Genomic DNA, 14,211 nt, shown 5'->3' with positions numbered 1-14,211 from the left:
TATAGAGCTCAGTACCAGAGGACCGGTCCAGGGTTCTTCAATAGGCTGCTGTTACATGTAAATATAGAGCTCAGTACCAGAGGACCGGTCCAGGGTTCTTCAATAGGCTGTTACATGTAAATATAGAGCTCAGTACCAGAGGACCGGTCCAGGGTTCTTCAATAGGCTGCTGTTACATGTAAATATAGAGCTCAGTACCAGAGGACCGGTCCAGGGTTCTTCAATAGGCTGCTGTTACATGTAAATATAGAGCTCAGTACCAGAGGACCGGTCCAGGGTTCTTCAATAGGCTGTTACATGTAAATATAGAGCTCAGTACCAGAGGACCGGTCCAGGGTTCTTCAATAGGCTGTTACATGTAAATATAGAGCTCAGTACCAGAGGACCGGTCCAGGGTTCTTCAATAGGTTGTTACATGTAAATATAGAGGTCAGTACCAGAGGACCGGTCCAGGGTTCTTCAATAGGCTGCTGTTACATGTAAATATAGAGCTCAGTACCAGAGGACCGGTCCAGGGTTCTTCAATAGGCTGCTGTTACATGTAAATATAGAGCTCAGTACCAGAGGACCGGTCCAGGGTTCTTCAATAGGCTGCTGTTACATGTAAATATAGAGCTCAGTACCAGAGGACCGGTCCAGGGTTCTTCAACAGGCTGCTGTTACATGTAAATATAGAGCTCAGTACCAGAGGACCGGTCCAGGGTTCTTCAATAGGCTGCTGTTACATGTAAATATAGAGCTCAGTACCAGAGGACCGGTCCAGGGTTCTTCAATAGGCTGTTACATGTAAATATAGAGCTCAGTACCAGAGGACCGGTCCAGGGTTCTTCAATAGGCTGCTGTTACATGTAAATATAGAGCTCAGTACCAGAGGACCGGTCCAGGGTTCTTCAATAGGCTGCTGTTACATGTAAATATAGAGCTCAGTACCAGAGGACCGGTCCAGGGTTCTTCAACAGGCTGCTGTTACATGTAAATATAGAGCTCAGTACCAGAGGACCGGTCCAGGGTTCTTCAATAGGCTGCTGTTACATGTAAATATAGAGCTCAGTACCAGAGGACCGGTCCAGGGTTCTTCAATAGGCTGCTGTTACATGTAAATATAGAGCTCAGTACCAGAGGACCGGTCCAGGGTTCTTCAATAGGCTGCTGTTACATGTAAATATAGAGCTCAGTACCAGAGGACCGGTCCAGGGTTCTTCAATAGGCTGCTGTTACATGTAAATATAGAGCTCAGTACCAGAGGACCGGTCCAGGGTTCTTCAATAGGCTGTTACATGTAAATATAGAGCTCAGTACCAGAGGACCGGTCCAGGGTTCTTCAATAGGCTGTTACATGTAAATATAGAGCTCAGTACCAGAGGACCGGTCCAGGGTTCTTCAACAGGCTGCTGTTACATGTAAATATAGAGCTCAGTACCAGAGGACCGGTCCAGGGTTCTTCAATAGGCTGCTGTTACATGTAAATATAGAGCTCAGTACCAGAGGACCGGTCCAGGGTTCTTCAATAGGCTGTTACATGTAAATATAGAGCTCAGTACCAGAGGACCGGTCCAGGGTTCTTCAATAGGCTGCTGTTACATGTAAATATAGAGCTCAGTACCAGAGGACCGGTCCAGGGTTCTTCAATAGGTGGCCAGTTGGTCATTTTATTCCCCCCCCATTTTTCTGAGCAAACACAAACCATTTTAAAAATAATTTCAGTTGATTGGCATAAAGACTGTGACATCACCATGTAATCAGCTAAGTGATTTTAATTGAGGAAATCTTTTCCTAAATATTCCACTCATAAATAGAGGGGCATATGTGATAGTATTCAAATGTAATCAAGTTTTGAAATGATTAGGTTTTTGTCAAATAGTGTATCTGTTTGGGATTCTTGCTGTCAATGTGCGCAGCGTACATATTATAACAACACTCTGGCTAGTGTACAGTCATGGACAAAGGTTTTCAGAATGACACAAATATTAATTTCCACCAAAGTCTGCTGCCTCTGTCTTTAGATATTTTTATGAGCCTTTTTTCAGATGTTACTATGGAAGAAATATAATTACAAGCATTTCATATGTGTCAAAGGCTTTTAATTGACAATTACACGAGGTTGATGCAAAGAGTCAATATTTGCAGTGTTGACCCTTCTTTTTCAAGACCTCTGCAATCCACCCTGGCATGCTGTCAATTAACTTCTGGGCCACATCCTGACTGATGGCAGTCCATTCTTGCATAATCAATGCTTGGAGTTTGTCAGAATTTGTGGGTTTTTGTTTGTCCACCCGTCTCAATGGTATTAAGGTCTGGGGAGTTTCCTGGCCATGGACCCAAAATATCAATGTTTGGTTCCCCGAGCCACTTAGTTATCATTTTTGCCTTATGGAAAGGTGCTCCATCATGCTGGAAAAGGCATTGTTCGTCACCAAACTGTTCCTGGATGGTTGGGAGAAGTTGCTCTTGGAGGATGTGTTGGTACCATTCTTTATTCATGGCTGTGTTCTCAGGCAAGTTTGTGAGTGAGCCCACTCCCTTGGCTGAGAAGCAACCCCACACATGAATGGTCTCAGGATGCTTTACTGTTGGCATGACACAGGACTGATGGTAGCGCTCACCTTGTCTTCTCCGGACAAGCTTTTTTTCTGGATGACTCAAACAATCGGAAAGGGGATTCATCAGAGAAAATGACTTTACCCCAGTCCTCAGCAGTCCAATCCCTGTACCTTTTGCAGAATATCAGTCTGTCCCTGATGATTTTCCTGGAGAGAAGTGGCTTCTTTGCTGCCCTTCTTGACACCAGGCCATCCTCTAAAATTCTTTGCCTCACTGTGCGTGCAGATGCACTCACACCTGCCTGCTGCCATTCCTGAGCAAGCTCTGTACTACTGGTGGTGCCCCGATCCCTCAGCCGAATCAACTTTAGGAGACGGTCCTGGCACTTGCTGGACTTTCTTGGGCGCCCTGAAGCCTCCTTCACAACAATTGTACCGCTCTCCTTGAAGTTCTTGATAATCCGTGGTGGTTGTTTTAGGTGCAATCTTACTGGCAGCAATATCCTTGCCTGTGAAGACATTTTTGTGCAAAGCAATAATGACGGCACGTGTTTCCTTACAGGTAACCATGGTTGACACAGGCAGAACAATGATTCCAAGCAACACCCTCCTTTTAATCAAATTTCATCAAATTTACATCAGCTGATATCTCAAAGTGCTGTACAGAAACCCAGCCTAAAACCCCAAACAACAAGCAATGCAGGTGTAGATGCACGGTAGCTAGAAAAACTCCCTAGAAAGGCCAAAACCTAGGAAGAAACCTAGAGAGGAACCAGGCTATGAGGGGTGGCCAGTACTCTTCTGGCTGTGCCGGGTGGAGATTATAACAGAACATGGCCAAGATGTTCAAATGTTCATAAATGACCAGCATGGTCAAATAATAATAATCACAGTAGTTGTCGAGGGTGCACCTCAGGAGTAAATATCAGTTGGCTTTTCATAGCCGATCATTAAGAGTATCTCTACCGCTCCTGCTGTCTCTAGAGAGTTGAAGACAGCAGGTCTGGGACAGGTAGCACGTCCGGTGAACAGGTCAGGGTTCCATAGCCGCAGGCAGAACAGTTGAAACTGGAGCAGCAGCACGGCCAGGTGGACTGGAGACAGCAAAGAGTCCTCATGCCAGGTAGTCCTGAGGCATGGTCCTAGGGCTCAGGTCCTCCGAGAGAGAGAGAGAGAGGGAGAATTAAATTCCCACAGGACACCGGATAAGACAGGAGAAGTACTCCAGATATAACAGACTGAACTTTCCGTTCACCTTCACAGTCCTGGGCCAGACTACACTCAATCATATGACCCACTGAAGAGATGAGTCTTCAGTAAGGACTTGAAGGTTGAGACTGAGTCTGCGTCTCTCACATGGGTAGGCAGACCATTCCATAAAAATAGAGCTCTGTAGGAGAAAGCCCTGCCTCCAGCTGTTTGCTTAGAAATTCGAGGGACAATTAGGAGGCCTGCGTCTTGTGACCATAGCGTATGTGTAGGTATGTATGGCAGGACCAAATCGGAAAGATGGGTAGGAGCAAGCCCATGTAATGCTTTGTAGGTTAGCAGTAAAACCTTGAAATCAGCCCTTACCTTAACAGGAAGCCAGTGTAGGGAGGCTAGCACTGGAGTAATATGATCAAATTTTTTGGTTCTAGTCAGGATTCTAGCAGCCGTATTTAACACTAACTGAAGTTTATTTAGTGCTTTATCCGGGTAGCCGGAAAGTAGAGCAGTAGTCTAACCTAGAAGTGACAAAAGCATGGATTAATATTTCTGCATCATTTTTGGACAGAAAGTTTCTGATTTTTGCAATGTTACGTAGATGGAAAAAAGCTGTCCTTGAAACAGTCTTGATATGTTCGTCAAAAGAGAGATCAGGGTCCAGAGTAACGCTGAGGTCCTTCACAGTTTTATTTGAGACGACTGTACAACCATCAAGATTAATTGTCAGATTCAACAGAAGATCTCTTTGTTTCTTGGGACCTAGAACAAGCATCTCTGTTTTGTCCAAGTTTAAAAGTAGAAAGTTTGCAGCCATCCACTTCCTTATGTCTGAAACACAGGCTTCTAGCGAGGGTAATTTTGGGGCTTCACCATGTTTCATTGAAATGTACAGCTGTGTGTCATCCGCATAGCAGTGAAAGTTAACATTATGTTTCGAATGACATCCCCAAGAGGTAAAATATATAGTGAAAACAATATTGGTCCTAAAACGGAACCTTGAGGAACACCGAAATGTACAGTTTATTTGTCAGAGGACAAACCATTCACAGAGACAAACTGATATATTTCCGACCGATAAGATCTAAACCAGGCCAGAACTTGTCCGTGTAGACCAATTTGGGTTTCCAATCTCTCCAAAAGAATGTGGTGATCGATGGTATCAAAAGCAGCACTAAGGTCTAGGAGCACGAGAACAGATGCAGAGCCTCGGTCTGACGCCATTAACTTTTTCCGCTAACGGAACCTGAAAGCTGAAAAGGTGGCGCGGGAAATTCAAAAATATTTTTTTGAAATATGTAACTTCCACACATTAACAAGTCCAATACAGCAAATGAAAGATAAACATCTTGTTATTAAAAAAAAAAAAGGTAATTTACCACCTTCACAAGTGCAGTCTCAGTGTTATGATGGGGTCTAAAACCAGACTGAAGCATTTGAATACATTGTTTGTCTTCAGGAAGGCAGTGACTTGCTGCGCAACAGCTTTTTTTTTTTGGGAGATTCGATATAGGCCGATTTAACATAAAAAAAACTTTTTTTTTTCCTTTTTTTTCTGGGTCAAGGTTTGGCTTTTCCAAGAGAAGCTTTATTACTGCCACTTTTAGTGAGTTTGGTACACATCCGGTGGATAGAGAGCCGTTTATTATGTTCAACATAGGAGGGCCAAGCACAGGAAGCAGCTCTTTCAGTAGTTTAGTTGGAATAGGGTCCAGTATGCAGCTTGACGGTTTAGAGGCCATGATTATTTTCATGAATGTGTCAAGAGATATAGGACTAAACAATTTGAGTGTCCCCCTTGATCCTAGATCCTGGCAGAGTTGTGCAGACTCAGGACAACTGAGCTTTGAAGGAATACGCAGATTTAAAGAGGAGTCTGTAATTTTCTTTCTAATGATCATGATCTTTTCCTCAAAGAAGTTCATGAATTTATTACTGCTGAAGTGAAAGCCATCCTCTCTTGGGGAATACTGCTTTTTAGTTAGCTTTGCGACAGTATCAAAAATACATTTTGGATTGTTTTTATTTTCCTCAATTAAGTTTGAAAAATAGTATGATCGAGCAGCAGTGAGGGCTCTTCGATACTGCACGGTACTGTCTTTCCAAGCTAGTCAGAAGACTTTCAGTTTGGTGTGGCGCCATTTCCGTTCCAATTTTCTGGAAGCTTGCTTCAGAGCTCGGGTATTTTCTGTATACCAGGGAGCTAGTTTCTTATGACAAATGTTTTTAGGGGTGTGACATCATCTAGGGTATTGCGCAAGGTTAAATTGAGTTTCTCAGTTAGGTGGTTAACTGATTTTTGTCGTCTGACATCCTTGGGTAGGCAGAGGGAGTCTGGAAGGACATCAAGGAATCTTTGGGTTGTCTGAGAATTTATAGCACGACTTTTGATGCTCCTTGGTTGGGGTCTGAGCAGATTATTATTATTTTTTTTAAACAATTTATTTTTTTTTTCAAGATTATGATCTGTGATTAGTTCATTGACTATAATTGCCTTGGAAGTAAGGGATCTAACATTAAGTAGCCCTATTTTGAGATGAGATATCACAATCTCTTTCAATAATGACAGGATGGAGGAGGTCTTTATCCTAGTGAGATTGCTAAAGCGAACACCTCCATGTTTAGTTTTGCCCAACCTAGATCAAGGCACAGACACGGTCTCAATGGGGATAGCTGAGCTGACTACACTGACTCCACTATGCTGGCATCCTGCTGCCTGGCCTGCACCCTATCTCATTGTGGAGCGAGAGGAGTTAGAGCCCTGTCTATGTTGGTAGATAAGATGAGAGCACCCCTCCAGCTAGGATGGAGTCCGTCACTCCTCAACAGGCCAGGCTTGGTCCTGTTTGTGGGTGAGTCCCAGAAAGAGGACCAATTATCTACAAATTCTATCTTTTGGGAGGGGCAGAAAACAGTTTTCAACCAGCGATTGAGTTGTGAGACTCTGCTGTAGAGCTCATCACTTCTAACTGGGAGGGGGCCAGAGACAATTACTCGATGCCGACACATCTTTCTAGCTGATTTACACGCTGAAGCTTCCAGTCTGTTATTCAAACTCAATCAGCATGACGGAGGGATCTCCAGCCTTGTCCTCGTCAAAACTCACACCTGTGTTAACGAGAGAATCACTGACATGATGTCAGCTGGTCCTTTTGTGGCAGGACTGAAATGCAGTGAACATGATTTTTTGGGGATTCAGTTAATTTGCAAATAGGGACTTTGCAATTAATTGCAATTCATCTGATCACTCTTCATAACATTCTGGAGTATATGCAAATTGCCATCATACAAACTGAGGCAGAAGACTTATGAAAATGAATATTTGTGTCATTCTCAAAACTTTTGCCCACGACTGTAAAAACATTTCGCTACCTTTTCAATACAAAAAATAAAAACTGTTCATAGTATAATTTTTGTTAAGTTCGGTACCTCTGTCAAATGTTCCTCATGTGATTGAGAGGATCAAGTCAGCCCATCAGTACAGCCACTTTGTAGCACCAAGAGCAAAGAGTCAGCTCCACTTCCTCATTCAATACTAGAGCTGTCTGTCTGCATTGTTAGCCTCCCACTCAGCACAATTGGGTTGATTGTGGAGGCCAGGTCATGTGATGCAGCACTCAATCACTCTCCTTCTTGGCCAAATAGCCTGGAGGTGTGTTGGGTCAACGTCCTGTTGAAAAACAAATGATAGTCCCACTAAGCCCAAACCTGATGGGATGGCGTATCGCTGCAGAATGCTGTGGTAGTCATGCTGGTTAAGTGTGCCTTGAATTCTAAATAAATCACAGACCGTGTCACCAACAAAGCACCATCACACCACCTCCTCCTCCATGCTTCAAGGTGGGAACCAGACATGCAGAGATCATCCGTTCACCTACTCTGCGTCTCACAAGGACACGGCGGTTGGAACCAAAATATAAAATTTAGACACGTTAGACCAAAGTACAGATTTCCACCAGTCTAATGTCCATTGCTCGTGTTTCTTGGCCCAAACAAGTCTCTTCTTATTATTGATGTCCTTTAGTAGTGTTAGTAGTTTCTTTGCAGCAATTCGACTATGAAGGCCTGATTCACACAGTCTCCTCTGAACAGTTGATGTTGAGGTGTGTCTGTTACTGGAACTCTGTGACTCTAATGAACTTATCCTCTGTAGCAGAGGTAACTCTGGGTCTTCCTTTCCTGTGGCGTTCCTCATAAGAGCCAGTTTCATCACAGTACTGATGGACTGTCATTTCTCTTTGTTTATTTGATCTGTTCTTGCCATAATATGGACTTGGTCTTTTACCAATTAGGGCTATCTTCTGTATACCACCCCTAGCTTGTCACAACACAACTGATTGGTTCAAATGCATTAAGAAGGAAAGGAATTCCACAAATTCACTTTTACCAAGGCACAACTGTTAATTGAAATGCATTCCAGGTGACTACCTCATGAAGCTGGTTGAGAGAATGCCAAGAGTGTGCAAAGCATGGCTACTTTGTAGAATATCCACTTTGTTTGGTTTCTACATGATTCCATATGTGTTATTTCATACTTTTGATGTCTTCACTGGTTCCCAGCCCAAAATAATTTATTTGGTTTAATAGCAGTGTGTACCTCTCAATGAACAAACCTGTGTAAATCCTCTCCTCTCCTCTCCTCTCCTCTCCTCTCCTCTCCTCTCCTCTCCTCTCCTCTCCTCTCCTCTCCTCTCCTCTCCTCTCCTCTCCTCTCCTCTCCTCTCCTCTCCTCTCCTCTCCTCTCCCCTCCCCTCCCCTCCCCTCCTCTCCTCTCCTCCACAGTGTCCATTATCTCCTGTCTTCATGTTGTTCCTCTGAGCTGAAGGGATTCATAGCCACTGAAGTGTAAGTATGTACACACACCTCCTCTACCTCCACTGACACATTAAATACTAAAAGTACCCGATGAGCACATTATTTCCTGGTTTAAAACCCAGAGACATTCAGTGGAAGTTAATACAACTCTCTATTGTTCTGGCTCTTGGTCTTCATCTGGGGTTTTCCCTAAAACACACAGAAATACCCCCCACATCCAGACGTATGAACAGACGTCATTCATAGCCAATCAACTGTAAATACAGTACAGCACCATATCTCCTGTCTTAACCACAGGTCTAGGGTCAGGTTACCTTCACTCCGTGTCGTCTGAGATACCGGCCACACACTCGTCTCCACTCAACTCTGTTGATGTGAAGTCCATGGTGGAGTTGTACTCCATACACAACAGAAGACACTACAGATATAAGACTGTTACCATTTACCATGTTGGTTAGGGACATCATCTATGTTGGACAGATTAGTGTTGGTTAGGGACATCATCAATGCTGGACAGATTAGTGTTAGTTAGGGACATCTCTAGACAGAGTGTTAGTTAGGGACATCTCTAGACAGAGTGTTAGTTAGGGACATCTCTAGACAGTGTTAGTTAGGGACATCTCTAGACAGTGTTAGTTAGGGACATCGCTAGACAGAGTGTTAGTTAGGGACATCTCTAGACAGTGTTAGTTAGGGACATCTCTAGACAGTGTTAGTTAGGGACATCTCTAGACAGTGTTAGTTAGGGACATCTCTAGACAGAGTGTTAGTTAGGGACATCGCTAGACAGAGTGTTAGTTAGGGACATCTCTAGACAGAGTGTTAGTTAGGGACATCTCTAGACAGAGTGTTAGTTAGGGACATCTCTAGACAGAGTGTTAGTTAGGGACATCGCTAGACAGAGTGTTAGTTAGGGACATCGCTAGACAGAGTGTTAGTTAGGGACATCGCTAGACAGAGTGTTAGTTAAAATCAAATCAAATCAAATTTTATTTGTCACATACACATGGTTAGCAGATGTTAATGTGAGTGTAGCGAAATGCTTGTGCTTCTAGTTCCGACAATGCAGTAATAACCAACAAGTAATCTAACTAACAATTCCAAAACTACTGTCTTATACACAGTGTAAGGGGATAAAGAATATGTACATAAGGATATATGAATGAGTGATGGTACAGAGCAGCATAGGCAAGATACAGTAGATGGTATCGAGTACAGTATATACATATGAGATGAGTATGTAAACAAAGTGGCATAGTTAAAGTGGCTAGTGATACATGTATTACATAAGGATGCAGTCGATGATATAGAGTACAGTATATACGTATGCATATGAGATGAATAATGTAGGGTAAGTAACATTATATAAGGTAGCATTGTTTAAAGTCGCTAGTGATATATTTACATCATTTCCTATCAATTCCCATTATTAAAGTGGCTGGAGTTGAGTCAGTGTCAGTGTGTTGGCAGCAGCCACTCAATGTTAGTGGTGGCCAGTCTGATGGCCTTGAGATAGAAGCTGTTTTTCAGTCTCTCGGTCCCAGCTTTGATGCACCTGTACTGACCTCGCCTTCTGGATGATAGCGGGGTGAACAGGCAGTGGCTCGGGTGGTAGATGTCCTTGATGATCTTTATGGCCTTCCTGTGACATCGGGTGGTGTAGGTGTCCTGGAGGGCAGGTAGTTTGCCCCCGGTGATGCGTTGTGCAGACCTCACTACCCTCTGGAGAGCCTTACGGTTGAGGGCGGAGCAGTTGCCGTACCAGGCGGTGATACAGCCCGACAGGATGCTCTCCATTGTGCATCTGTAGAAGTTTGTGAGTGCTTTTGGTGACAAGCCAAATTTCTTCAGCCTCCTGAGGTTGAAGAGGCGCTGCTGCGCCTTCTTCACGATGCTGTCTGTGTGAGTGGACCAATTCAGTTTGTCTGTGATGTGTATGCCGAGGAACTTAAAACTTGCTACCCTCTCCACCACTGTTCCATCGATGTGGATAGGGGGGTGTTCCCTCTGCTGTTTCCTGAAGTCCACAATCATCTCCTTAGTTTTGTTGACGTTGAGTGTGAGGTTATTTTCCTGACACCACACTCCGAGGGCCCTCACCTCCTCCCTGTAGGCCGTCTCGTCGTTGTTGGTAATCAAGCCTACCACTGTTGTGTCGTCCGCAAACTTGATGATTGAGTTGGAGGCGTGCGTGGCCACGCAGTCGTGGGTGAACAGGGAGTACAGGAGAGGGCTCAGAACGCACCCTTGTGGGGCACCAGTGTTGAGGATCAGTGGGGAGGAGATGTTGTTGCCTACCCTCACCACCTGGGGGCGGCCCGTCAGGAAGTTCAGTACCCAGTTGCACAGGGCGGGGTCGAGACCCAGGGTCTCGAGCTTGATGACGAGCTTGGAGGGTACTATGGTGTTGAATGCCGAGCTGGGACATCTCTAGACAGAGTGTCAGTTAGGGACATCGCTAGACAGAGTGTTAGTTAGGGACATCTCTAGACAGTGTTAGTTAGGGACATCTCTAGACAGTGTTAGTTAGGGACATCTCTAGACAGAGTGTTAGTTAGGGACATCTCTAGACAGAGTGTTAGTTAGGGACATCTCTAGACAGTGTTAGTTAGGGACATCTCTAGACAGAGTGTTAGTTAGGGACATCTCTAGACAGATTGTTAGTTAGGGACATCTCTAGACAGATTGTTAGTTAGGGACATCGCTAGACAGAGTGTTAGTTAGGGACATCTCTAGACAGTGTTAGTTAGGGACATCTCTAGACAGAGTGTTAGTTAGGGACATCTCTAGACAGAGTGTTAGTTAGGGACATCTCTAGACAGAGTGTTACTTAGGGACATCTCTAGACAGTGTTAGTTAGGGACATCTCTAGACAGAGTGTTACTTAGGGACATCTCTCCACTCCCTCTGGGCTCCACACATGAAATGTTCAAAATGCCCAAAATCTATTTCCTGTTCTGTTGAAGACAAAGCCAGAAGCGTAACAAAAGAGTGATCATGAATGAGGATGTCCTGTGTTCATTATGGTGCTTCGTGACGCGGCTGGTGTAGTAACCAACATGGAGACATCTTCCTGACGGGATATTACGCTGTGTGCATGAGGCAGCTTGAGATTGGAGGAGGAAGGGAGGACAGCTTCTCTGCTGGGTGTGATGTGGAGAGAACAGCTTCTTTACGCTATGGGAGAGGTGGGGGGCAGGGGGGGGAGGAGAGAAAGGAAATTAGATTACAAAGATGCACCAATGTACTTTTCTCACAATTAGCAGGAAGAAGAACATTGTGGGTACATTGTGACAGTTGGGGGTGAATCAGAACATTGTGGGTACATTGTGACAGCTGGGGGTGAATCAGAACATTGTGACAGCTGGGGGTGAATCAGAACATTGTGGGTACATTGTGATAGCTGGGGGTGAATCAGAACATTGTGGGTACATTGTGACAGCTGGGGGTGAATCAGAACATTGTGGGTACATTGTGACAGCTGGGGGTGAATCAGAACATTGTGGGTACATTGTGACAGCTGGGGGTGAATCAGAACATTGTGACAGCTGGGGGTGAATCAGAACATTGTGGGTACATTGTGATAGCTGGGGGTGAATCAGAACATTGTGGGTACATTGTGACAGCTGGGGGTGAATGAGAACATTGTGGGTACATTGTGACAGCTGGGGGTGAATCAGAACATTGTGGGTACATTGTGACAGCTGGGGGTGAATCAGAACATTGTGGGTACATTGTGACAGCTGGGGGTGAATCAGAACATTGTGACAGCTGGGGGTGAATCAGAACATTGTGGGTACATTGTGATAGCTGGGGGTGAATCAGAACATTGTGGGTACATTGTGACAGCTGGGGGTGAATCAGAACATTGTGGGTACATTGTGACAGCTGGGGGTGAATCAGAACATTGTGGGTACATTGTGACAGCTGGGGGTGAATCAGAGCATTGTGGCAGCTGGGGGTGAATCAGGACATTGTGGGTACATTGTGGCAGCTGGGGGTGAATCAGAACATTGTGACAGCTGGGGGTGAATCAGAACATTGAAAGGGATCTCAAACTAATGAAGATGGTTTATCTCTCCCACTTAGTGTGTTCCTTGAAAGATGCTCCATGTTCTATAACTTGAATGCTTATATACGGTGCATTCAGGAAAGTATTCAGGCCCCTTGACTTTTTCCACATTTTGTTACTTTACAACCTTATTCTAAAATGGATTTAAAAAAGGAATTATCTTCAATCTACACACAATACCCCATAATGACAAAGCAAAAACTGCTTTTTCAAGCAGAAATTTGCATCCTGTAGCTCTAATTCCAAAAAGTTCTGGGACACTGTAAAGTCCATGGAGAACAAGAGCACCTCCTTCCAGCTGCCCACTGCACTGAGGCTAGGTAACACGGTCACCACCGATAAATCTATGATAATCGATAATCAAGCATTTCTCAACGGCTGGCCATGCCTTCCTCCTGGCTACTCCAACCTCGGCCAACAGCTCCGCCCCCCCCCCCCACGCCCCACCCCCCCGCAGCTACTCGCCCAAGCCTCCCCAACTTCTCCTTTACCCAAATCCAGATAGCAGATGTTCTGAAAGAGCTGCAAAACCTGGCCCCGTACAAATCAGCTGGGCTTGACAACCTGGACCCTGAATTTCTGAAACTATCCGTCACCATTGTCGCAACCCCTATTACCAGCATGTTCAACCTCTCTTTCATATCGTCTGAGATCCCCAAGGATTGGAAAGCTGCCGCAGTCACCCCCCTCTTCAAAGGGGGAGACACCCTGGACCCAAACTGTTACAGACCTATATCCATCCTGCCCTGCCTATCTAAGGTCTTCAAAAGCCAAGTCAACAAACAGATCATTGACCATCTCGAATCCCACCGTACCTTCTCCGCTGTGCAATCCGGTTTCAGAGCTGGTCATGGGTGCACCTCAGCCACGCTCAAGGTACTAAACGATATCATAACCGCCATCGATAAAAGACAGTACTGTGCAGTCGTCTTCATCGACCTGGCCAAGGCTTTCGACTCTGTCAATCACCATATTCTTATCGGCAGACTCAGTAGCCTCGGTTTTTCTAATGACTGCCTTGCCTGGTTCACCAACTACTTTGCAGACAGAGTTCAGTGTGTCAAATCGGAGGGCATGCTGTCCGGTCCTCTGGCAGTCTCTATGTGGGTGCCACAGGGTTCAATTCTCGGACCGACTCTTTTCTCTGTATATATCAATGATGTTGCTCTTGCTGCGGGCGATTCCCTGATCCACCTCTACGCAGACGGCACCATTCTGTATACTTCTGGCCCTTCCTTGGACACTGTGCTATCTAACCTCCAAATGAGCTTCAATGCCATACAACACTCCTTCCATGGCCTCCAACTGCTCTTAAACGCTAGTAAAACCAAATGCATGCTCTTCAACCGTTCGCTGCCTGCACCCGCACGCCCGACTAGCATCACCACCCTGGACGGTTCCGACCTAGAATATGTGGACAACTATAAATACCTAGGTGTCTGGCTAGACTGTAAACTCTCCTTCCAGACTCATATCAAACATCTCCAATCGAAAATCAAATCTAGAGTCGTCTTTCTATTTCGCAACAAAGCCTCCTTCACTCACCATCCTACTGATCCTTGACTTCGGCAATGTCAT

General features: G+C 44.9%; 1 protein-coding gene across 1 annotated transcript in view; it reads left to right on the top strand.

The window, feature by feature from the left end:
* Positions 1–14,211, top strand: part of LOC110504351 — a 76,661-nt gene that overhangs the window by 46,507 nt on the left and 15,943 nt on the right. The window contains exon 3 of the mRNA XM_036970534.1: positions 8,529–8,591. The gene's annotated coding sequence lies outside the window, so the exon portion shown is untranslated. The remainder of the gene's footprint in view (positions 1–8,528; positions 8,592–14,211) is intronic.

Source organism: Oncorhynchus mykiss, chromosome 31, assembly GCF_013265735.2.
Source record: "Oncorhynchus mykiss isolate Arlee chromosome 31, USDA_OmykA_1.1, whole genome shotgun sequence".
In the NCBI taxonomy this organism is placed as follows: domain Eukaryota; kingdom Metazoa; phylum Chordata; class Actinopteri; order Salmoniformes; family Salmonidae; genus Oncorhynchus; species Oncorhynchus mykiss.
Note: the sequence above shows the minus strand (reverse complement) of the source record. Positions and strands in the feature narration are given on the sequence as shown.